Source organism: Bos grunniens, chromosome 9 (genome assembly GCF_055505025.1).
Source record: "Bos grunniens cultivar Pamir isolate PY7600 chromosome 9, Bosgru_T2T1.0, whole genome shotgun sequence".
Classification (NCBI taxonomy): domain Eukaryota; kingdom Metazoa; phylum Chordata; class Mammalia; order Artiodactyla; family Bovidae; genus Bos; species Bos grunniens.
The window spans coordinates 86,453,493-86,480,327 of record NC_141173.1 but is presented as its reverse complement, the minus strand read 5'-3'; the positions used below and the strand labels follow the sequence as shown (position 1 = coordinate 86,480,327).

The following is a 26,835-nucleotide window of genomic DNA, read 5'->3' as shown; positions in this document are numbered from 1 at the left end:
GATATTGCTGAGTGATATGGTAATTCTGTTTATCTTTGAGGAACTGCCAAACTGTTTTTCTCAAGCAGCTGTGCCATCTTAAATTCTTACCAGTAAGGAACAAGGGTTCCAACTTTTCTACATCTGCATCAACTCTTGTTATAATGTCTCTTTTTGTTTATAACCATCCTAATGAGTGTGGTGTAGTATCTCAAAGTGGTTTTGATTTCTGTTTCCTTAATGACAAATGCTGTTGAGCATCTATTTGTGTGCTTATTGGTCATTTAGGTATCTTCTTTGGAAAATCATTCATTCAAATTCTTTGCCATTTAAAAACCGAGCTGTCTTTGATTACTAAATTGCACTAGTTCATATTCTGGTTACAAGTCCCTTATCAGATATGTACTTTGCAAATAGGTTCTTTTATTCTGGGGTTGTCTCTTCACTTCCCTGATGTTATTTCTTGGACCACAAATGTTTTTATTTTTAAAATTTATTTATTTTTTAATTGAGGGATAATTGCTTATACAATTTTGTTGTTTTCTGTCAAACATCAACATGAATCAGCATTGGTGTACGTATAAAAGCTTTCATTTTTGAGGTAGTCCAATTTATACTTTCTTTCATCACTTTGGCATCACACTCAATATCTAAGAAACTATTGCTTAATCTAAGGTCAAAAAGACTTGTATCTATGTTTTCTCCTAAGAGTTTTATAGTTAGCACTTATATTTAGAATTATGAACTGTTTGAGTTGATTTTTGTGCAGAGTGTGAGGAAGGAGTCCAACTTTATTCTTTTACATATGGATATTCAGTTGTTTCAGCACTATATATTGAAATAACTATTCTTTATCCCACTGAATTGTCTTGATTAAATTGTCCTCATTTAAAAAACCAATTTGCCATATATGTTAGGGCTTATTTCTGGACTTTCAATTCTATTTCATTGATCTATATGTCTTTATTTATACCAGCACCACTGTCCTGATTAGTATAGCTTTGAAGTAAGTTTTGAGATTGGGCATTGTGAGTCTTTCAAATTTGTTCTTTTTCTTTTCAGAATATTTGGGCTACTCTGGATCTCCTTATAGGGAGTGAGTTGAAAATGTAGCTCAATTTGGAGAGTGCTGCCATCTTATAAATATTAAGCGTTCTGACCAATGAACATGGGGTGTTTTTCCATTTAATTATATCTTGAATTTCTTTCAACAATGTTTTGTGGTGTTTAGTTTATGAGTCTGAGTGAACTCCGGGAGTTTGTGATGGACAGGGAGGCCTGGCGTGCTGCGATTCTTGGGGTCACAAAGTTGGACACGACTGAGCGACTGAAATGAACTGAGTGTATAAATCTTTCACTCTCATTGTTAAATTTATACCTAAGTACATACATGCATGCTGAGTCACTCTCATGTCTGATTCTTTAGGACCCCATGGACTGTAGCCCACCAGGTTCCTCTGTCCATGGGATTTCCCAAGCAAGAATACCGGAGCTGGTTGCCATTTTCCTCCTCTAGGGGTTCTTCCTGACCCAGGGATTGAACTTGCATTCCCTGCATCTTGGGCACTGGGAGGTAAATTCTTTACTACTGAGCCCCCTGGGAAGCCTGATTCCTAAGTATTTTAGTCTATTTGATGCTATGATATTAATGACATTTTCTTAATTTCATTTTCAAAAATTTATTGTTAGTGTACAGAATTATATTGATCTTATATTCTGCAATCTTGCTAAACTCATTTATTATTTAATAGTTTTTTTGTAGATTTCATAAGATTTTCTATGTACAAAATCATGTGATCTGCAAATATAGGTAGTTTTACTTTTTTCTTTATGATGTGGAAAGCTTTTATTTCATTTTCTTGCATAATTACCCTGACTGGAACCTTCAGTAATATGTTAGATAGAAGTGGACATCCTTATTTTGTTTTTAAGGAAAAATACATTTATTCTTTCTCTATTATATATGATGGATTTTTTGGTTGATGTCTCATATCAGGCAGAGGAAGTTCACTTCTATTCTTAGAATGTTGAGAAAAAATTATTTTAATGCTACTGCTGCTACTAAGTCGCTTCAGTCGTGTCCGACTCTGTGCGACCCCAGAGACGGCAGCCCATCAGGCTCCCCCATCCCTGGGATTCTCCAGGCAAGAATACTGGAGTGGGTTGCCATTTCCTTCTCCAATGCATGAAAGTGAAAAGTGAAAGTGAAGTCGCTCAGTCGTGTCTGACTCTTAGCGACCCCATGGACTGCAGCCCACCAGGCTCCTCCGTCCATGGGATTTTCCAGGCAAGAGTACTGGAGTGGGGTGCCATTGCCTTCTCCGATTTTAATCATGAAAGGGTGCTAAATTTTGTTAAATGTGTTTTCTGTGTCTACCAAGATGATTACATGGTTGTGTCCCTTATTCTATTAATATGATACATTATATTAATTGACTTTGGATCATAAGCCAATCCTGAATTCCTGAGATAAATCCCATTTGATCATGGTACAGAAACTTTCTAATACATTGCTGAATTCAGTTTGCTAGTATTTTGCTCAGGATTTTTGTGTCTAGGCATGTAAGATGTTAATATAAGGGATATTGGTCTGTAGGTTTCTTTTCTTGCAGTGTCTTTCCTGGTTTTCCTATCAGGGTAATACTCACGTTATTGAATGAATTTAGATTGAATTTGCAAGTGTTCATCTTCTGTTTTTTGAAAAAAGTCTGTGAAGGATTCATGTTAATTATTTTTGGATGATTTGTAGAATTCACCAGTGAACCCATCTGGGTTAGGGTTTCTTTGCTTGAAGTTTTAATATTACTCTTTTAATATCTTTATCAGCTATAAGGCTATTCAGACTTTCTATTTATTCTTGAGTCAGTTTTGGTAACTTGTATATTCCTAGGAATCTGTGTTTCATTTATCTGATTGTTTGATGCATGGTTGTTCACAGTATTCTTTTATAATCCTTTTTTATTTCCACTACCTAGGTCAGTGGTGATATCTCTTCTCTCATTTCTAATTTTAATTATTTGAGTCTTTTCTCTGTGAATAGGCTAGCTAAAAGTTTATCAGTTCTGTTGATTTTATCAAAGAACCAACTTTTAGTTTCACTGATTTTCTCTAGCATTTTTCAAAGTCCATTTCATTGATATCTGCTCTAGTCTTTAAATTTCATCCCTCTGACTTCTCTTTCTTTTTATTCTTCTTCTTCCCCTCACCCCTTCTCCTCCTCCCTCTCCCTTCTTCATCTTCTTTGCCTTCTTCCTCTTCTTCTTTCTCCTTCTTTTTGTTACATAAATTAATCCATTTATCATGGTTAGCAATGTTTCAAATTGTAGAGCTTCTACTGGTTTTTAAATTTCTGCAATCTTCTGATGATGAATTTTACTGTGATGGAAGAAGTAGTGTGTAGGTCCAGGCATGACCTCCTCCTGTTTTCATGTAGAAATTAGAATGCCAAATCCTCACAGCTCATCTCTTTATCTTGGTTTTGTCATAGAAGTGAGAAAATAAAAACATGACATCCACATTATCTTAGAATGCCACTGATTTCAATGTTTTTCTCCAATTTCCCAAGGGAGGAAACCATGATGGATCCTGTATTTACTGACAGTTTTGTCCTTCTTGGTGCCTTGAGATATGTTGTTGCAAACTAGGTCTGAGCCCAGAGAACTGTAGTTCTTTTTTTAACATAGGCATTTTACAGCTATACATTGCCCTCTAAGCACTGCTTTAGCTGCATCCCATAAGTTTTGGTACATTGTATTCTTCTTTTATTTCATCTCAAAACATTTTACAATTTTCCTTATAATTTCTTCTTTGATGCATTGGTATTTGGAAGTGTGTTATTTAATTTTTCTATATTTATAAATTTACCAAATTTTCTTCACTAATTTATTCCCATCATGCCAGAAAACATATTTTGTATGATTTCAATCTTTTTATATTGAGTCTTATTTTATGGATTAGCATATGGCCCATTATAGAGAATGTTTCACTTGTGCTGAGACATTTGTGGTTGTTGGATGTCATGTTTTTATTTTTTAATCAGGTTTAAGGTACAGAGGTGCCTGGAATCAAACACATCTTCTTTGCCTTGTGTGCTTAGTCACACAGTCAGGTCTGACTCTTTGTGACCCCATGGACTGTAGTCTGCCGTGCTCCTCTGTCCATGGACCATGGTCAAATTGGGAGAAGAAGAATAATTTTAATCATGTTATTAGATACATAGATAAGTATAGATATATAGATATACATAGGCATAGGCTATTTTTTGCAGCATGGGGACATATCATATGACTTTGAGAATAAGGCTATATGAAGTAATAACACAATGGATCCAAGACTCCCCACTCTGACTTTATGACACATGTGTGCATGGGTGATAAGTTGCTTCAGTCATATGCGACTCTTTGCAACTCTATGGACTGTAGCCGACCAGGGTCCTCTGTCCATGGAAATTCTCCAGGCAAGAATACTGGAGTGGGTTGCTACGCCCTCCTCCAGGGGATCTTCCTGACCCAAGGATCTAACCCACATCTCTCACATTGCCTACATTGGCAGGCAAATTCTTCACAACTAGCACCACTCACATATTTCAATGAAAACCTTAGAAAATTAGAAGCCTGGATTCTATGATTCCAGAGGTCCCTTCTAGTATTAAAATGGTAGGTACATTATTGATACTTAACTTCTCTAACTCTGACTCTGATCATCATTATTAACCAAGAACATAAGAAACTATCTGAAGGTTCTTGTGAAAATTAAATGATGACATTTTAAAGTAAGAAAGAACATGGAAATGATTTACCACAGTGTTTGGTACCTAATAAACATATTAGTTGTTTTTTAGGTATGGAGGTTATTTAGATACAGAATGTTAGATTTTAGACATAGAATTGATATTACTACCAATAAAGAAGGGTTTATCATTAATTTTTCTTCCCTCAAGTAGAAGATACAGGGAATCTTTGGCAGTGCTTTAAGGTTTTTGAAACTCTGGCCTGATCTTGTTTCCTTGCTCTAAATGAAGAGAACAGAATATTTTATTTCTGGCAGGGACAAAGAGGTTTTTTTTTTAAACCAGATCCCTGATATGTATTCTAGTTACCTAAAAATGTTAGACCAGTTGGTGAGGATGTTATAAAGGAAATAAGCATCTGATGGACATAGGAAGGTCTTATATCCTTCCAACCCCGAGTCTGCTGAATTAGACAACAGAGGTTATGAAATCATCTTGTGACTCTGATCATACTAATGAAAAGGGCACATTAGTCAATTTATTTCTTGGAACTATATTAAGGTTTTTAGTCTTCCATATTCAGTTTACTAAATCATTTCTGACAGTATGTTATGGTAATGTGGTCATAGGAAAGAGTTAATTCATTTCTACCCCAAAGCAATTTACTACCTCTCAAGTGTCGAATAAGAACTACAAAGCGTTGCATAACCGATATCCATGCATCAGTAGAAACAAGTCCTAGCAACTTAAAAGTTTCATTTCCTCCTCAGCATCTCGACTACAATCCCTGATTCTAGAAACCTTCATTCAAATGTGAGGAAGGACCGGATCAGCACCCTGTAAATTTACTCTGATTAAAGAGTTGAGAATTTGTAACTAAAGATAACATCCCGAAGCAATGTTTTGCTTCTTGTGCCCCCTCCAATTTAGTTTGACCTTTCACTCCAAAGGCTTCTTAAATGTACATACGTCTCAGGAAAAAAACCCTGAGAACTTTTTAAAGGACTCAAATGATATCAGGATGCATAAATCTTATAGCACTAATAAATGCTGAAAAGTAAGTATCTAAAGCCTAAATTATAAAAAAGAAATCTTTACAATGTCATATTTACCCATAAAATATTATTAAGTTTCCTGGGATTGGTTATAGTTTAAAATTCACATAGTCTCATAAAACCATTCTCTAAAACAAGGGTCCCCAACCCTGAGGCCATGGACTGGAACCGGACCACACAGCAGAAGGTGAGCAGTGGGCTAGCAAGTGAAATTTCATTGCCTGTGATAGAGGAGTGCTCAATGGTTATTTATGTATTCTTTGAATGAATTCTCTCCTTTAACACATAAACAATTATCTATAGTTGCAAAGTATTTTAAATGCTTGCAGAATGCCCTGCATGCTTTATTTATGAGTTACTTAACAATATTTCCGCTCAAGAAAAACTATGATTATCTGTTGACTCTCTGATAGGAAATTTATAGACTTACTGAAAATGTTGTTGCTGTTCAGTCGATAAGTCATGTCTGACTCTTGCAACCTCATGGACTGTAGCCTGCCAGGCTCCTCTGTCCATGGGATTTTCCAGGCAAGAATACTGGAGTAGGTTGCCATTTCCTTCTCCAGGGGATCTTCCCCAACCAGGGATCAAACTCCGGTCTCCTGCATTGCAGGCAATTTCTTTACCCCAGAGCCACCAGGGAAGCCCCCTATTGAAAGTGGGAAGTTGCCAAATAAGGAGTTATGGTAAAATGTTTTTCAAGTCAACAATTCAGTATATTATCTTTTTATGAATGCTATTTCCCTTAAAGGCTTCCCAGATGGCTCAGCGGTAAAGAATCTGCCTGCCAGTGCAGGAGACGCAGGTTTGATCCCTGGGTTGGGAAGATCTTCAGAAGGAAATGGCAACTGACTGCAATATTCTTGTTTGGGAAATTCCATGGACAAAGGAGCCTGGCAGGATGCAATCCATGGGGTCATAAAGAGTCAGGCATCACTTAGAGACTGAGCACACAGGCATTTCCCTCAAAATTTGCATAAGTTTTAGCTATGCACTAATTTTTGCTGAAGGTAGTACTGATGTATTACACTGATGTTTCAATAGGGTTACCAGATAAAACACAAAGAACTGCATAATAATTGGTACAAAAATACCAAATATTGCAGAGTGTACATATATGTGAAATCTGTGTATCTCTAGTTCAAATTTAACTGGATATCCTGTATTTTTTTTCTTCTAAATTCGACAATCCTAGCTTCAAAGTAAATATTGCTCTCATCTTAAAGTGTTGTCACAATCGAATAAAACTTGTTTAATAAATAAACCCTTAACTGACTGTCTTCAAACACAATGTCTTTAATCTAAGCTATTTTATCATCATCTCTTCTCAGGAAAACAAACAAACTAAGGAAGAAGATGGCTTTCCTAGTGACGGCAGTGATGAGATTCTCCACGGGGCCTCTCCTTTGTAGTTCCCTGAAGTCAGCAGTGGCTCCCTGGGCCAGTGTTGCACCCGGGTCCAGAGTCCTACCCTCTGTGAATGAATTAATCCTATTTCATGTTACAGGCCCTTATCAGTATTCTTTTCCAGAAATTTCTTCCCTCTTCTTGAAGAGCAGCCCTGGACACATAGAAATGGTAGATTTCAGTAACAAAGAAATTCTCTTCCCCAAGACCTTTCTTCCCTGAGGTTGACCTCACACAGAGGTTAACCCTTCACAACTGCACATCTTTGACTCTTGACCTTTGACTTCACAAGTATAAAAATGTGTGCCTTCAAAGTTTTGCAAAAAGCCTTTAACAAGAGGCAAAGCCAGAGCCACCACGTATGCCTCCTCTTCTCGGCACGTCTTTTGCTTGCCCTTGCCTCCTTCCTACAAACTGCCACTGAATAAGCGCTGCACACTGAGAACACAGAATTCTGGGTACTGGGGCCCTGGGAGATGATGAGTTCCTAACGTGCTGCATTTAGAGCTCCACAGAGCAGCATCCTTCTCTGGTTTGGGCGTGCTGTGGGATCTTAGTTCCTCCACCAGGGAGTGAACCAGGGCCCTCAGTAGTGAGAGTGTGGAGCCCCAAGCTCTGGATTGCCAGGGAATTCCTGACAGGGCAGCATTCTAAGCTAATCGTCCTTGAGTCTGCAACTCAAGCTTCCTGAGGTTCAGTCTTCTCGTCTATGAAATGGGGCTATGAAATACCAGGTAGACTCTAGGGTTACATGAAATATTGGGCCAAAGAACATAGCAAATGCTAAGCAAATGTCATTATTACTCATATAAAATATATTTAAGAATATGCAAATAGGGCTGTCCCTGGCGGTCTAGTGGTTAGGACAGCTTCCACTGCAAAGGTATGGGTTCCATTTGTAATTAGGGAACTAAGATCCCATATGCTACATGGTGTGACTAAAAAATTTAAAAAAAATTTAAGAATATGCAAATATCCATAGAAATTTGCTTTTTAACAAGCAGTACTCTCTACTGTAACAAGAATTTTCAACAGGTGTTAATGGCAACTAGAAATGGCTTAATAAAGTCTATGCATGTAAGTGGTACTAGAATAACAGGCTATGCTCAGTCGCTCCGTCATATCTGACTCTTTGTGACCCCACGGAGTGTAGCCCCGCCAGGCTCCTCTGTCCATAGGATTCTCCAGGTAAGAATACTGGAGTGGGTTGCCATTTCCAACCCCAGGGGATCTTTCTGACCCAGGGATCATCGAGCCTGAGTCTCCCATGCCCCCTGCATTGGCAGGCGGATTCTTTACCAGTGTACCACCTGGGAAGCCCATAAGAATAATACAGAATTTTCAATTTCATTGTTTGGAAGAATGCTAAGCAGTTGGCTTCCCGACACTGACAGGGAGATGACCAAGTACTGTAGAGCGTCCTTGTCTCCACTGCGCTAGTGTGGAGGATGGAACACAGCCTTCTGAAGGTCAGACACAGGCAATCTCACTGAGGGGCAGCGAGTAGCAGTACAGCAGTTGGCCCCGACCGGCAGGTGAAGCAGCCCTGTCATCACGCAGGGCTCACCCGGGCGGGGTCCGAGGAAGAAAGGCATGCTAGGAGCAACTCCAAAGTCTTCCTCAGGCACCTGCGCTTCTTCAAAAGCGGGCAGAGTGCCCCTCCGCCCGCCTCCACCGCGGTGCTGACCATCAGCTTAATCTGACTGAACCACGGGCCCTGAGGAAACGTCTCTCTGTCGTGTGGGGTGGCTGCCCTGTACATCAGTCCTCGAAAAGGTGAAAAGTTCTGTTTCGGAATACTGGCTCTTGCAGTTTTTCTCCATTTCTCTCTCTCCTCAAGGGAGAAGAAGCTGAGTTAAGAAGAGAAATGAGAATCTGGACCCTGCTCACCCAAAGAATAATGGATCTATTCTGCTCAAAAAATGCCTTGATTGTTGATGTGTTTACTTCAGCTCCTTCTCTGAAATTTGGGGACAAAGCAAAATTGGGAGTAAGGAGAGATTGTGTGTGTGTGTGTGTGTGTGTGTGTACATGCGTGTGTGCAAACAGAGAGCTCCTTTCTCTAAGGGTTCAAGATAACCGCCTGTAATGAGCCTGCCCACCCCACTAAGGCATCAAAAGTCATTATTTTCCCCAAAGCTACATTTAAACCACCTTTAAAGTGGGTCACCTAGGACTCATTTAGTTCATATCCTCAACCTTTGTTTGCTTATCTGTAAAGTGAAGACATTGGATTAGACACAACCTCAGACCCTTCCAGATCCAAAATGCTCTCTTGTTATGTTACTGAAACAGAAACAGTAGATCTGGACTTACCCACAAGCAAAGCATAGTCCTGGCCTAGTGGTAAAGAACCTGCCTGACAATGCCGGAGACATAAGATATGTGGGTTTGATCCCTGGGTGGGGAAGATTCAGTGGAGGAGAACGTGGCAACCCACTCCAGTAATCTAGCTTAGAGACTCCCATGGACAGAGGAGGCTGGAGGACTGCAGTCCATAGGGTACAAAGAGTTGACACAACTGAAGTGACTTAGCACAGCACAAAGAATACTCAACACTCTGTGTATGTCAATGTCCTCTTAACCCAAAGGACTTACTAGGCATTCACGACATTTTCCTTTGCCTGTTTCAAAAGAGAGAACCAGATTCTATGCATTTTAGTAAAGTAGCTATGGCAGTGGATTTTAACTCTCATTCTTTGGAAAAGGTAAATGTCAATATGCAGCACAGAGAGCTGAGGCTAGAAAACCCTGCTGTGGTGTTGAACCACTTTAGAAAGAAATCTGGTGCTTTTCCAGGTGCTTTTCCACCCTATAAGATAGAAGGGCAGTGGAAATTTTCAAGCCATTTTTTTGCTCCACGCTCTTCCTCCATGATGAATGAAGGCTTAGGATTTGATCAGATAAGCTGAGGTTCACAGCTCTGCACTGCTATTTATGAAGTATTATTTAAAACATGGGACATTAGCAGTTTCATGCTGTGTGCAGACCTTTCTGTGAAACAATAACAATAAAAGTAATAGTCACCCTAATACCAAAACCTGACAAAGATCCCACAAAAAAAGAAAACTACAGGCCAATATCACTGATGAACATAGATGCAAAAATCCTTAACAAAATTCTAGCAATCAGAATCCAACAACACATTAAAAAGATCATACACCATGACCATGTGGGCTTTATCCCAGGGATGCAAGGATTCTTCAATATCCTCAAATCAATCAATGTAATACACCACATTAACAAATTGAAAAATAAAAACCATATGATTATCTCAATAGATGCAGAGAAAGCCTTTGACAAAATTCAACACCCATTTATGATAAAAACTCTCCAGAAAGCAGGAATAGAAGGAACATACCTCAACATAATAAAAGCTATATATGACAAACCCACAGCAAACATTATCCTCAATGGTGAAAAATTGAAAGCATTTCCTCTAAAGTCAGGAACAAGACAAGGGTGCCCACTTTCACCATTACTATTCAACATAGTTTTGGAAGTTTTGGCCACAGCAATCAGAGCAGAAAAAGAAATAAAAGGAATCCAAATTGGAAAAGAAGAAGTAAAACTCTCACTATTTGCAGATGACATGATCCTCTACATCGAAAACCCTAAAGACTCCACCAGAAAATTACTAGAACTAATCAATGACTATAGTAAAGTTGCAGGATATAAAATCAACACACAAAATCCCTTGCATTCCTATACACTAATAATGAGAAAACAGAAAGAGAAATTAAGGAAACAATTCCATTCACCATTGCAACGGAAAGAATAAAATACTTAGGAATATATCTACCTAAAGAAACTAAAGACCTATATATAGAAAACTATAAAATACTGGTGAAAGAAATCAAGGAGGACACTAATAGATGGAGAAATGTACCATGTTCATGGATTTGAAGAATCAATATAGTGAAAATGAGTATACTACCCAAAGCAATTTATAGATTCAATGCAATCCCTATCAAGCTACCAACAGTATTCTTCACAGAGCTAGAACAAATAATTTCACAATTTGTATGGAAATACAAAAAACCTCGAATAGCCAAAGCGATCTTGAGAAAGAAGACTGGAACTGGAGGAATCAACCTACCTGACTTCAGGCTCTACTACAAAGCCACAGTTATCAAGACAGTATGGTACTGGCACAAAGACAGAAATATAGATCAATGGAACAAAATAGAAAGCCCAGAGATAAATCCACGCACATATGGACACCTTATCTTTGACAAAGGAGGCAAGAATATACAATGGATTAAAGACAATCTCTTTAACAAATGGTGCTGGGAAAACTGGTCAACCACTTGTAAAAGAATGAAACTAGACCACTTTCTAACACCATACACAAAAATAAACTCAAAATGGATTAAAGATCTAAACGTAAGACCAGAAACTATAAAACTCCTAGAGGAGAACATAGGCAAAACACTCTCCGACATATATCACAGCAGGATCCTCTATGACCCACCTCCCAGAATATTGGAAATAAAAGCAAAAATAAACAAATGGGACTTAATTAACCTTAAAAGCTTCTGCATATCAAAGGAAACTATTAGCAAGGTGAAAAGACAGCCTTCAGAATGGGAGAAAATAATAGCAAATGAAGCAACTGACAACTAATCTCAAAAATATACAAGCAACTCCTACAGCTCAACTCCAGAAAAATAAATGACCCAATCAAAAAATGGGCCAAAGAACTAAATAGACATTTCTCCAAAGAAGACATACAGATGGCTAACAAACACATGAAAAGATGCTCAACATCACTCATTATCAGAGAAATGCAAATCAAAACCACTATGAGGTACCATTTCACACCAGTCAGAATGGCTGCGATCCAAAAGTCTACAAATAATAAATGCTGGAGAGGGTGTGGAGAAAAGGGAACCCTCTTACACTGTTGGTGGGAATGCAAACTAGTACAGCCACTATGGAGAACAGTGTGGAGATTCCTTAAAAAACTGGAAATAGAACTGCCTTATGATCCAGCAATCCCACTGCTGGGCATACACACTGAGGAAACCAGAAGGGAAAGAGACACGTGTACCCCAATGTTCATCGCAGCACTGTTTATAATAGCCAGGACATGGAAGCAACCTAGATGTCCATCAGCAGATGAATGGATAAGAAAGCTGTGGTACATATACACAATGGAGTATTACTCAGCCATTAAAAAGAATACATTTGAATCAGTTCTAATGAGGTGGATGAAACTGGAGCCTATTATACAGAGTGAAGTAAGCCAGAAGGAAAAACATAAATACAGTATACTAACGCATATATATGGAATTTAGAAAGATGGTAACAATAACCCTGTGTACGAGACAGCAAAAGAGACACTGATGTATAGAACAGTCTTATGGACTCTGAGGGAGAGGGAGAGGGTGGGAAGATTTGGGAGAATAGCATTGAAACATGTAAAATATCATGTAAGAAACGAGTTGCCAGTCCAGGTTCAATGCACGATACTGGATGCTTGGGGCTAGTGCACTGGGACGACCCAGAGGGATGGTATGGGGAGGGAGGAGGGAGGAGGGTTCAGGATGGGGAACACATGTATACCTATGGTGGATTCATTTTGATATTTGGCAAAACTAATACAATTATGTAAAGTTTAAAAATAAAATAAAATTAAAAAAAAAAAAAAAGAAGCAAAAAAAAAAGTAATGGCAGCCACCACATATCAAGTAGTTATGTTCTAGACTGTGTTCTAGGCAAACGTCTTTCCAAAAATTCAGTTCAGTTCAGTCTCTCAGTCATATCTGACTCTTTGCGACCCCATGGACTGCAGCACACCAGGCCTCCCTGTCCATCACCTACTCCAGGAGCTTACTCAAACTCATGTCCATTGAGTGGGTGATGCCATCCATCCATCTCATCCTCTGAGGTTCCCTTCTCTTCCTGCCTTCGATCTTTCCCAGCACCAGAGTCTTTTCAAATAAGTCAGTTCTTCGCATCAGGTGGAGTTGGGTAATTTGTCCAAGGTCTTATCTAATAACAGAAGGACCCAGGATTTGTACAGTTCTGACCTTGCTGTCCATGTCTCAACCATTCCTGGCTTCTGCCACTGGTCTCCATTTGATTGCCAGCCCTGTGACTATTTCCTGGCTGTGTTTCCTAGCCTCATTTGCATTTTTGTCTGCCTTCTCTCATGGCCACAACACATCTGCAAAGGAATTCATGGCCACGGAACTAGATTTCTCTCTGCAAAATCCAAGTGAGCCACTCCGGAAACATGGGAGTTCCCAGTGCCACATGAGCATCCTTCTTTGATGGGGCCAGTCAGCTGTGGCAGACATCTGTGTTCAGAGTGTCCCCTTGGTCTTCTGAGAACCATGACAAGGGCCCAACTGCCATTCACAAGATTTCCTGTGGAACATTCAGCCCCAAACTAGGCCAATGATTCCTCAGGTTTTTCTTGCCCACTGATGAATCTTAATGCTCTTTGCATGTATAAGAAGAACAAATACTTCCTAAGTTCTGACAAAGGAATAGGACCTTTCCTTTTCTTCTTCCTCCCAGGAAAACTAGTGTGGTTGAGTCAAGGGTAAGGGCCATGTGAAAGCCCAGTTCTAAAGCATAGTGTTTTCTGACCCATGGAACTTCTCTAGCTGATGTCTCCCCCAGGATTCTAATTCACTTTGCCTCTTGGACAAGCTACAGGGTGCATGCAGATTATAGAAAATTTGGAGCCTGGGACTTCCCTGGCAGTCCAGTGGCTAAGACTCTGAGGTCCCAATGCAGGGAGCCTGGGTTCAATCCCTGGCCAGAGAACTAGATCCCACATGTTGCAACTAAGATAAAAGATTCTGTGTGCTGCAACAAAGACCCAGGGCACCAAATAAGTAAATTAATTAATTTAAAAAAAAAAAAGAAAATTTGGAGACTAGCACCAGTGGCATTGACCTTCCCTGGTGCTCAGTGGTAAAGAATCTGCCTGCCAATGCAGGAGACATGGGTTTGATCCCTGTTTGGGAAGATCCCCTGGTGAAGGAAATGGCAACCTACTTCAGTATTCTTGTCTGGGAAATCCCATGGACAGAGGATCCATGGGGTCACAAAGAGCTGGACGTGACTTAGTGACTAAACAACAACCACCACCATCAGCGGCATAAACAAGGTTTCTCAAGCTCCCCTCCCCCTCCGGGATTTGGTGGCTTGGGGGCTCCAGCATCACCGCCTGGGAGGGAGCAGCTGTGGAGAAGGGCAGGGGTACCAGACAGGGAGAAAAGACCCACTCACAGCGCTGCCCAGGGTCCAGACAGAGCAAGTGGTTCCCTGAAGCCTTTGCAAGACAATCCCTACACTTCCATTCTGGAAAGGAAAAGAAGCAAACAGTTCAATGACACGTCCTCCAACATGGCATTTGTCTGAATAGAATTGTAATCCCCATCGGGGATGTTTCTTAGGCTGTTGAGTCCTTGCTGTGGGCAAGGAAGCACACCTGAGGAGACAAAGCGATTTCTCTGCTTCCCACTAGTCCAGGAGCAATCTGGTTCTAAGCACATCTGAAGGGTCATTGCCAGCACTACTGACCACCTATAGGGTTTTAATCATCTCGTGTTTGTGAGATGCTCTGTGGCCACTCTGCGTGTACCCACATCCAGGTTCAGGGAGCCCTTCCAGACTGTCATAGATCGTGGTAGATGTGATCCTCCACTCTGGGGTCCTATTGATTTCAGTGGACCCTTTACAGCCTGGCGTAGAGCCTATGATTGATGAAATTCAAATATCATTTGCCTTTGTAGCTGTGCCCTGATGCGAACTTCCAGGAGAGAGAAACAAGATGCCCAAACTCAGCTCTGGGCTTGAGAGTCACATCCTTAGTGACTGAGCTCCCATGAGACTCAACGTTTGAGCGGAATGTCATTCACAGCTCTCTTCCAGGTGTGGCGACTTCCACAAGCTATGCTTGAGTCACGCAGCCCACAGGCCAGTGTACTCAGATGTGATGGAAAGCTGAGTGTTGCTAATATCTGTAATGATATCCATACACCAAAGAAAATCCAGTTTCTGTGGAAGGCTCTATTAGTCCATATCCCAGCATGATGCAGGGTTGGGATCTGGGGAAGACGGATTGCACCTTCTGCCCATGGTGGGTGAAAGGCAAGCTCAGGACTCAGAAAAGAAAGGTTTAAAACCTTTCAAAAAATGAATTAGATAACCATTCAAATTGGATGGCTTAGTTATATAGCTCCCAGAGGCAGGAAATAAGACTCTCTCTTCCAGCTGTATTCTACGAAAAGATCATCACAGAAGACAGTTCTGACTACCTTTTAATCTCAAGTAATACTTAAAGACACTTCATTAAGTACACTTTACAAAGATACTTCCTGTTCCCTATTCAGTGGTTTTTTTTTTGTTTTTTTCCTTTTTGCCTGATCTTGTTAGCAGTGTTAAAGATACTAGGCGCTCTTTTTCAGGAAGAATTTAACTAAGTTCTTTTAAATATTAGTATCTATTTTTCTTGGTTCTAAACTTCTCTCCTTTGCCACGTCTGGATTTTTCAGTCCTTTTCCTTATACTGAGTCTTCAAATGTTTCCAGGAGACCAGCAGCAACAAAAATAACAACCACAATACGTATCTTATGCCCCAAGCTGTGGCTTTCTTAATCTTAGCCCTTATTTTTGGCTTTGATTTCAAAGAGCATTTCAGTACCTAATAGATCAATCACATCTTGCCTCTCCCCCCGATCTCTCTCGGTTTTCTCTTAGCTTTGCTTAGCATTCGTGGAGAAAGCTCAGTCAGTCTCTTCAGATGAGTGCATGGTTCTCATAATTTGGAGGCACTGAGGATGGACAAAGAAGAACTAAAGAGCCTCTTGATGAAAGTGAAAGAGGAGAGTGAAAAAGTTGGCTTAAAACTCAACATTCAGAAAACTAAGATCACGGCATCCGGGTCCATCATTGCATGGCAAATCGATGGGGAAACAATGAAAACAGTGAGAGACGTTATTTTTTGGACTCCTAAATCACTGCAAATGGTGACTGCAGCCATGAAATTAAAAGACAATTGCTCCTTGGAAGAAAAACTATGACCAACCTAGACAGCATATTAAAAAGCAGAGACGTTACTTTGCCAACAAAGGTCCATCTAGTCAAAGCTATGGGTTTTCCAGTGGTCATATATGGATGTGAGAGTTGGACTGTGAAGAAAGATGAACGCCGAAGAATTGATGCTTTTGAACTGTGGTGTTGGAGAAGACTCTTGAGAGTCCCTTAGACTGCAAGGAGATCCAATCAGTCCATCCTAAAGGAAATCAGTCCTGAATATTCATTGGAAGGACTGATGCTGAAGCTGAAACTCCAATCCTTTGGCCACCAGATGCAACGAGCTGACTCATTTGAAAAGCCCCTGATGCTGGGAAAGATTGAAGATTGAGAGGAGAAGGGGACGACAGAGGATAAGATGGTTGGATGGCATCACCAACTTGATGGACATGAGTTTGAGTAAGCTCTGGGAGTTGGTGATGGACAGGGAAGCCTGGTGTGCTGCAGTCCATGGGGTTGCAAAGAGTCGGACATGACTGAGTGACTAAATTGACTGACTGACTGAGGCTGGACAGACGGGAGGAAGTAACCTTCATGATTCATATTAGATTGGATCACATGAATTTGCCAAAACCAGACAATTTTTTGGCCTATAAAAATAACTTCATGTGGTTTAAACTAATACAGGAGTTTTATGCTCATATTTACATAGTAAATCACAATTTTCCTATAAAATCTACTCAGTCAGAGAATAAGATTATCTTCCTCATGGAAGGCTACCTTCATGCTGAACTCCACATTTTTCTAAAGATGATAATAGCTAGCATTTGCTGGATAATCCTGCATCTTCTCATGTAATCCTTGCATCAATTCCATGAGGTAGGACTTTATGACTCCCATTTTACAGATCTGAACACTGAGGTTCCTCCTTTGCACTTTCCTTCTACCACACAGTTTCATCTTTGCATTAACCTCTCACTTTTTTTTTGCGGGGTGGCGGTGGGGGGGTGGTGCCGAGCCTCGTGACTTGTGGGATCTTAGTTCCCTGACCAGAGACTGAACCCTGGCCACTGCAGTGAAAGTGACTGAGTCCTAAACATTGAATCGCCAGGGAATTCTCCAACTTCTCATGTTTTTAAAAGGTCTTCCTAATATTCCTTTTCAAGTGATTTTGCCTAAATCAAATGTGGACAAGTTATCTACCACCTGATCTTCACTGGGCCATAATCACCCAAGATACGATGGTGATGCCTCCCCGGTGATAAGGGAACTAGGAACAGTACCATTTATTTACCAGTCTGGGGTCCCTCATTTCCTCAGGTAGAAATGTTTTGGCGTTATATTTTATTTTAAAGCTGTTGGCAGATGACCAATTTGTACATGTTAACAAACAAACCAGGAACCTAGAGCATGAAAGTATCATGTTTATAGATGTCATCAAATAAAATGTAAGAAATTAAATTAATGTGACACATACTTAATGAAGTACATAATCATTATGGTGTCTCACGGTAATTAGGCACAAATGGGATGTATTCCACGTAAATAACTGTAATTGGTTTGACTATACATAGATTTTTAGGTTTGTTTTTTGTTTTTTTTTTTTCCTGATCACATTCAGTTTTGTAAGGTCTGTAAAGGGTATCAATGTGGAACTGTGTACCCAGATTCCATGTGTCATCACCTCTATCCCCATCATCATACACGCACTAACCAGCACGGGTGTGGGTCTTGCATCCTTTCCCTGAACAGTTAGAATTTCCTTCTCCCCTCTTCCCCAAACCCCAGCCCAGGATCATTGCGTCTTGGGTTGCAGGAATGCCCCTAACACCTCCCCTCCTGCCCTGCTTCTCCTAGACTCACGCCCTGAGGGGCTCCTTTGGCAGCTGCCAGAGCTGTACTTTTCTGTCTCCCTGGGTGTCCTGGATGCTGAGGGCTTGAAGTGACTACTCTCTGAGCTCCAGTGTTGTGGATGAGAGTGATGCTGGAGTTAATGTGAAAGAGGATGAGACAGAAGCAGGAAGGGGAAGGAAGGGCTTAAGCCTGGGCTGCTGACCAAGTGTGGGGGCTCAGTGTTGCAAGTGACCCAATTCATATCACTTGAAACCAAGGGGGGATTTACTGGATCCTATAACTGAAATATCAGGGCTGAATTCTAGTACTCAGGAATATTTGGGGGGATCTGTGTTTCTCTTTCCCTAAGTATTGCTTTTCTCTGTGCTGATTTAATCTCAGGCAGTCATATCTGCATGGTACGAAGACAGCCACCAGCAGCTCCAGGCTTACATCAACCATCTCAGAAACTGCAGGATAAAACACCTCTTTTTCAGTAGTTTCAACAAAACTGAGTTCAACTACAATTTCCATGGCCCTTATTGTTTACTTGCTCTGTTGTGTCCTACTCTTTGCGACCCCATGGACTGTAGCCCTCCAGACCCCAATGTCCATGGAATTTTCTAGGCAAGAATGCTAGAGTGGGTTGCCATTTCCTTGTTCATCTTCCTTAACCAGGGATCAAACTTGCTTCTCCTGCATCGCAGGGGAATTTTAGTGACTGTAATTAGAGAGTTAGGATTCCAAAGGAAACAAGGTTTTGTTGTTGTTGTTTGGTTGCTAAGTTGTGTCCTACTCTTTGTGACCCCACAGACTGTAGCCCACCAGGCTCCTCTGTCCATGTAATTTTCCAGGCAAGAATTTTCTAGGCAAATGCCCTATGCCTCTCTTACAAGCAGAGAGGCCAAGGGCATGTGATGCTCTTGTGAATGGCTAGGGCTCCATCACAGGACAACCTTTAGAGCTGGAGGTGGATTCAGTCCCACTAGACCAAGTGGGCAGATAGTGGGCAATAGTAGGCTGCAAAGGAATTGGATGCTGTTATCAGAAAAGGGATTATGGAAGTGGGCAGATTATAGAAATGACAGATGTCTACTCTAGCTGGTGAAACAGAGGGCAGAGAGAGCACAAGTGAAATGGCCTTTGAGCCCCCATATCTCAGAGAGTTGTCTCAGAGAAGAGGAAGTATTAGGATTAAGGTAAATACAAGAAATGGGAGTAGATATAATCTCAGCGACCTATTGCACCTATTAAGTGGGTCTTTCAAGACCTTAAACTGAGCAAAAGTTTTACTTTTCTGTCCTTTAAAGCATCTCCCTCTACTGCATGCTGATATCTGCAATTTCTTTAATCACAGACAACCCTTTATTCTACAAACAGAGAAAACAGATTTAAGTGAAAATGCACTGGGGAAGGCAATGTAGAGATAAGAACGAGTTGCAGTCCAAGTAGAAATGAAAATATCACATCATAAAGAACAGGGAAAGAAATGCCATTAAAACAGGAAGGAAGAGACTTTCCTGGTGATCCAGAGGTTAGGACTCCGTGCTTCTCATGCAGGGGGCATGGGTTCAATCCCTCATTGGGGAACTAAGATCCTGCATGTTGCAAGGCACGGTTGCCCCAAAAAATAGGCCTAGTAAAATATATGTATTTTAAAAAAAAGGAAAGAAAGAATAAATTAGCTGATTAAAGATAGAGGACCCTCTGTGGTGACCTAAATGTAAAGAAAATCCAAGGAAGAGGGGATATATGTATGCTGCTGCTCCTGCTGCTGCTAAGTCACCTCTGTTGTGTCTGACTCTGTGCGACCCCATAGACGGCAGCCCATCAGGCTCCCCCGTCCCTGGGATTCTCCAGGCAAGAACACTGGAGTGGGTTGCCATTTCCTTCTCCAATGCATGAAAGTGAAAAGTGAAAGTGAAGTCGCTCAGTCGTGTCCGACTCTTCGTGACCCCATGGACTACAGCCTAGCAGGCCCCTCCGTCCATGGGATTCTTCAGGCGAGAGTACTAGAGTGGGATGCCATTGCCTTCTCCAGATATATGTATACGTGTGGCTAATTCATTTTGTTGTACAGCAGAAACTAACACAACACTGTAAAGCAATTATACTCCAATTAAAACAAAAAAAGACAGAGGACAGTCAAAACTCACTTCTCAAATCTGTCAATGTCAACTCTGTTGATTGAATACAAAGAGCGGCCACAAGATTGATCTTAGTGGAAACTCAAAAATACTATGTTTTAACCAGTGATCACTTTGTTTTTAAAGCTTCTTTATTGAACGAGAACGAAACTTTCCAAACTTAGTATTTTCTCTTAGTTGAGAAGTCTTTGTTCACTGGACAATTTTGGCCCAGTTAGGTCATAATTTAAACTAGTGAGAAGAATGCAAGATAAAACATGCCACAGGAGAAATGTGTTGGCTCTCAGCCATACCCAGAGTCTTGGCGTGTCTTAGTAAAATTAAACTCCCCCCCACCGCTTCTCTGATATAATCTGAATTTTGCTAAACAAGACTTAAACAAACTTGAACTTAATTCCAAAAAGTTAGAGAGAATAGTTTAAGCTTTGGAATCCCTTAAAGGCCCTTAAATTTCAGAAGTTCAGATTTATTCAATATTTAAAAAACACTTAAAAGGAATTTCTTGGTGGTCCAGTGGTTAGAATCTCAGGCTTTCACTCCTGGGGTCTGGGTTCAATCCCTGGTCCAGGAACTAAGATTCCAAAAGCTATGGCCAGAAAATAAACAACAGCAGTCTAAAAAAATTAAAAAGATGCAATTAAAAATTTAAATAAAAAATGAAAAAAAAAACCCAAACACACTATGTTCCCCTCAATGTGACACCATCTAATTGGACTTTCAGTGAATGAAAGAGTGTTTAGGAGGCTGATCCTCCCAGTGACTTGGCTTTCAGACCTGACCACGTGGGTCAGACATTCTGAAGATGTCCCAGTGGAGGTTAGTAATGGGAGGACCAAATATGTGACGTCACAGTCCATGCGTTTTTTATGATATTCACTCTTCCACATGAGAAACATTTCAAAGAATTTGCAGGGGCCAAATGATATTCTAAAAACACCAATAAAGAGAATCAACACTACAAAAAAGCTGTCCTAATTATCCTGGGTGTTTATCAAAAACAGTAATATTTTGATCAAGGAGAATGACAGGAAAATGTCAGAAATGGTAGGGGTAAAATAATGTAAAGAAAAAGAGTCTGGAAGATAAGATGCCTTTTCATCTCTTTGGTAAAACACATGGAAATCTATAGCCATAATTTTAAGTTTAATTCCCAGTTCTCAACTGGGAGAGAGAAGGGAAATTCTTACCATATATCTGAGCATCAAAGATGAAAACTAGAGATGCCCCAAGACTTGGGTGAGCTTCCCTTATTGCCAATATTTCATATAGGTTGTCACATGTTATTGCCAAAAGAATTATATGCACTGTCTCAACTCCACTTGGGAGAGGAATATTGGTGATGTTCATACCTGTTTTTTTCTGGACTCCATCCACCGTGCAAGCCTTTTTCCTTTGCTAATTTTATTCTATATACTTTTGCGACCATAAATTATAACTGTGAATATTTAAAAAAAAAAGATGAAAAGCTAAGGGTGTTGGTTGCAACCACAGATAAAACTGAACATTGCATTGAAACTTAGATTTTCCTCATAGAATTCATGACTCTCATTTATACTCAAGGTCGCTATATAACAAGTGTACATAGGCAGGATAGAAATCAAATCACCCTCTGGGTATACATTAAAGGAAGTAGCAAATCCAACCCTATTTCCTAATGTATAATACTCATTATGCTTGTTTCTATGTTCCTATGTTCAGATGGTCTTCAAATCCAATAGCCTATAGGTCACAATTATCTATGTCTCTGATGCTAATCTGCTACAAAAAAAATCTTTGCCTGAAAGCCTTCTGTTTAAGTTTATTCTGGACAAAGGCTACCATGGGCTGCTATGAAGACCTCCGTGGCACTGCCACCCAGATAAATGCACCAGACAGGCCTGGAGATTCCTGGGGGGAGGCCTCCCTCTAACCACTTCACTACCTTTTACCCTCAAGTCAACAGGAAAGGAAAACAGCAACAAAAACGAAGTTAAGGGCTCTAAGTTTGAGACTGCGAGGCATTTGAAATCAGGGAGGATTAGGTAGGATCACACCTTTACACACGGATGGGCGGATGGCTGTGTTTGCATAAGGTTAGTCACTGTTCCCTCTCCCTGGGTCAACACCAGTGGTAACCTCCCACCTCCTTCCTTGCCTGCTATTAACTCAAAGTGTAAAATACTTCTCAAATTATGGACTACGTCAGGTGATCTGGGGTGGAAATTAACCCAAATAATCCACGGAACCTAGCTAGCTTTGTATCTGTCTGTTTTGCGCAGTAAAATAGGAAAATAAAAAGATTGCACACCATGAGACATTTGGCTGTCTCCGGGTAACTGTCTCTGCTACACTAAAGGCTGGAGGATGAAATCTCTGAGAAATCTCTCTGGTCTTTGTTAGGAACCAGGCTTTGATGTAAATGACTTGGGCAACCTGAATGTTTGCATTTAGAAACACAGACTTGGGGCCAGCTGCTGAGAACCAGGTGAGAAATTATAATTTGATTGCTACCAGGACATTTTTTCTGATGGTTCAAACTGGTGTGTGTGTGTGTGTGTGTGTGTGTGTGTGTATGTAGGTCTGTGTCGGCTGTAGGGTTGGTGTGCAATTTGCCGAGAGGCTGAATTTGCTGAGAGGTAGGAAATTAAAGGGCTTCCCAGGTGGCGCAGTGGTAAAGAACCTGCTGGCCAATGCAGGAGACACGGGTTTGATCCCTGGGTGGGGAAGATCCTCTGGAGAAGAAAATGGCCACCCACTTCAGTATTCTTGTCTGGGAAATCCCATGGACAGGGGAGCCTGGCAGGCTACAATCCACGGGGTCGCAAAAGAGGACACGACTGAGTGACTAAACAACAACAAGGGCATTATAGAACTAAACTATTATTCTTGAGGTCAGGGAAAGGTGCCTGAGGCACACATCCATGGTGGGTAAGAAGCGAAGCCATGGAAGGATTTTTCTGAGAGGTTATTCCTGTTTCAGGTAGAGATGAATATGCAGTTCAATCCCTTCCTTCGGTTTTTGTATTTTTAATTATATTGAGTTTTGAATTTAAATACACCTGTGTGCTGTTTCTTTTTACTTCTTTAGCCTAGGAGACCAGCTGTGTTTCTGGGACTGGCACAGGCTTGTGCGTGACTCCCATGATCTTCTGCTGCAAGGAGGCTCATCTCACGGGCACATCCCAGGGCAGCCCCGCCACTCACTCTGCTTTCTCTTAAGTGATTGAAAAGCACACTTGACACACACGCCCTCTTCAGAGATCAAGTTATAATTAAATCCAGGAAAACTCTCTGACAGCTGAAGCCCGCAGGTTATGAGCTTGGTATTTGTTCTTGCAGAAGCCCACAGCTATAGCTGATGTGTTGCTGCCACATGCCTGACATGGGTGACCATGGAATGTTTGTTCTGTCTACAGTCTATTTTGCTTGGTGAAAATAAAAGCCCACTCGTAAAGTAAACTTGCTTTGAATACAGATTTAAGCATTTTCTCACAAAAACGAAGCTCTCTGTGTTCCAGACAGGACAAAAGGTTAGTTTGACATTGCGCCAACAAACAAGAACCCATAACTAAGTAGTTGAGAATAGGTAAACATAAATGGCTTGGGAGGGGGGCGGTGTCTGGTGGGAGGCCAGTGTGGAGCCCAGATTTAACAGCTTCATCAAAGGGAATGTGTTAAATGCTCATTAACTGAATTTACAAATGATCTCCAACTGGGAGGTGTTGCAAACAACAGAGGAATAAACACACATACATACCCTCACTCCCTAATTACATGCATACATGCATACAAAGCAGGAAATGGAGTAACCTGCTTAGAAAACAAATCCAAGATAAAATAGTTTTAAACACAGACTTTCAAAGAAAATATTAGCATAGATTTCATACAGAATTAAGGGGAGAGCTCACAAAGGGTAAGCTGCTGTCTCTGGTGAAGGGTATTGGGGCACTGCAGGGCATAGATGGCAGGGGGCATGGCTAACTGGAAATAATCCTGGAAAAGATCGGAAACACATCCAGAAGGAAAGCAGGGGCCACTGGACACCAACAGAAGCAGGGTAGGATGCTAGATGATAATAGGCCACCAGATTCCAAATATTTTTTCCTAAAATCTCTAATTTTCTAGGGCTTCATGGGTCACTGACCCAGACCACACTGTTGGGTCTTGGTCATAAAGGAAGGACCACACTGGATCACACTAGCTGCCCTCCCTCGCATAATCCCATGGAGGCTTAAGAAGCCCTTAGGAACAGACTTCTCACAGTATTGTTTTGGGAGTTGCACTGGCATTTTGGGGAAAATGGAGAAGGCAATGGCACCCCACTCTGGTACTCTTGCCTGGAAAATCCCATGGACGGAGGAGCCTGGTGGGCTGCAGTCCATGGGGTCGCTAGGAGTCGGAAACGACCGAGCAACTTCCCTTTCCCTTTCCCTTTTGGGGAAAAACTGTGCATTCTGGGTCTTCAGCCCCACCTGCATAGCATCAGAGACTCTGAGCAAAACAGCACCTCCACTCCTGTCCTACCCCTGAAACCTGGCCCTGCGGGCCCCCTGCTGTTGGCTCCTGGGGCAACACACCCTCTGGGCAGCAGAGCTGCCTCTGCTGAGATATGTTTGTGTGACTGGGGGCAAGTCCTTGGATGTCTTGCTCTGGGTCTCAGTTTCCTAACAAGATCAGAATTTCTCACTGGAGAATCTGTGAATTGGCTTCAGGGAAATCTCAACTCCCTTCTTGTTTGTAAACCTCTAATGTGAATGTGCATTTTTTTTTTTTTTAAGAGAAAGAACATACTCTTTAGGAAAGCATCATATTTTAGAGAATTTCCCAGAGGTCCAGTGCTTAAGATGTCATGATTTTATTGTCAAGGGTGTGGGTTCGATCCCTAGTTGGGGAATTAAGATCCCACAAGCCATGCAGTGCAACAACAACAAAATAATCATATTTTAAAAGATGTTCCTGATGTAAGAAAGTTAACAACCATTGACTATCACTAGATTATTGTTAAATTTAGCTAGAACTAAACATCAATCCCTATCACATACAGTCTCTTCCATCTCTGATCCATATAAACATCCAGACGTTCAGGTGATGAAGAATCTGAGGCACCTGATTATCATAGGTCTTCAAACCTATAATCCAGACATCCGACCTCCTTGATTAGGTGTATATGGACTGAAAACCATTGGAATTTTTTGGCCTAATTGGTGAAAAAAAGGATAAGTTCAGGGTTGCAGGTGTGGACTGATGCTTAGACCATTCCTTCGTTTGAAAAGTAAAGAAAGAGGGGAAACCTTCAATCAGAATTACCATATGAAATTGTACTCAGACATCTTGGGATTCAAGGAAAATATTGTAAAAGAGAGAAGTGTGTTGCCTCTCACGGCTTTCTGAAAACCAAGGATAATGTCAATACCATGCCCTCAGCTAAACCTTGTAAAGGGTCCTCTGACTACCATCCTGGGAAATGGCTTTTCTTAGGTCCCCTAACACCCAGAGACCACAATGTAAAGTCACACATACACAGTAGGGAGCTAGGCGCTTATCCTGTTGAACCCATGTCACAGCTGTGGTAAGGGGATAGTGTATTAGCTTCATCCTCATTTCCAGGTAAAAAAAGAGGGGATTCTGGAAATGCAGGACAACTTTTCTAAGGCTACAGATTGGCAACTGGTGGAGGTTGGATTCAAGTACAGGCAGCCCCATTTTAGACCTTACCTACTGGTTTAACAAGTGTGTCTGGTTCCCACGAAGGGGTTGGGGGAGAGGTGAGAAGGGCTGGCTCGGGAGAGAAGGAGGTGGTACCACGTATGTTCAGTGTGCATGTACGTCTTCCTCCCATGAGCATTCCGTAAGTACAACGGGGATTGGGTACGAAGCTGCTTGAATTTATAATTACTCTAGCATAATACGGTCCAAGGCCAAACAAATCAGTCTCTCTCTTCAGTTCCGTCTCTCAGTCTCCTGCTCCTTCTCTCTCCTCGTCCCTACCCCTCTCTCTTGTCCTCTCTTATTCTTGAACCAAAATACCTTATTCTTTTTAAAAAGATCATCTATCATGTACTTTACGCTGTGTGCGAGCTTCCTCTGGTTGCGGCGAGTGGGGGCTCCTCCTCGCTGTGGCGCACAGGCTTCTTATGGTGGTGGCTTCTCCTGTCGTGAAGCCTGGGCTCTCGGCGCGTGGACTTCGGTAGCTGTGGCGTGTGGACTCAGTAGCTGCAGCTCCCGGGCTCAGCAGTCACGGTGCACGGGCTGAGCTGCTCTGTGGAATGGGGAATCTTCCTGGAACAGGGATCGAACCTGTGTCCCTTGCATTGGCAGGTGGACTCCTAGCTACTGTGCCACCAGGGAAGTCCAACATTCTACATTATTGAAGTTCTGATTCTTAAAAAATCTGAGAGACTTCCCTGGTGATCCAGTGGCAATGACTTTGAGTTCCCAATGCAAGGGACCCCAAGTTTAATCCCTGGTCAGGGAACTAGATCCATATGCCATATATTCAACCAAAGATCCCACAAGTCATAACTAACATCTGGTGCAGTCAAATAACTAACTAAATAAAAATAAATATTAAAAAATCTGTGAGAATACACATTCAGAATAACAGCTATCTTTGGAGGTGAGAGAAGGGATGTGGTAGGTGACAGGTAGAGAATGGCTTTAGACGTATAAATAAAACGCCTTGTTAAGCCAGACCATCGGCATGCACTTA

General features: G+C 41.3%; 1 protein-coding gene and 1 long non-coding RNA gene across 6 annotated transcripts in view; one reads left to right on the top strand and one right to left on the bottom strand.

Annotated features, from left to right (window-relative positions):
* Positions 1 to 26,835, bottom strand: part of SASH1 (SAM and SH3 domain containing 1) — a 586,122-nt gene that overhangs the window by 220,355 nt on the left and 338,932 nt on the right. The window lies entirely within an intron of this gene.
* On the top strand, positions 22,328 to 23,615 carry LOC147366285 (uncharacterized). Its single transcript, XR_015133296.1, has 2 exons — positions 22,328 to 22,611; positions 23,215 to 23,615. It is a non-coding gene; the product is annotated as an uncharacterized LOC147366285 (long non-coding RNA).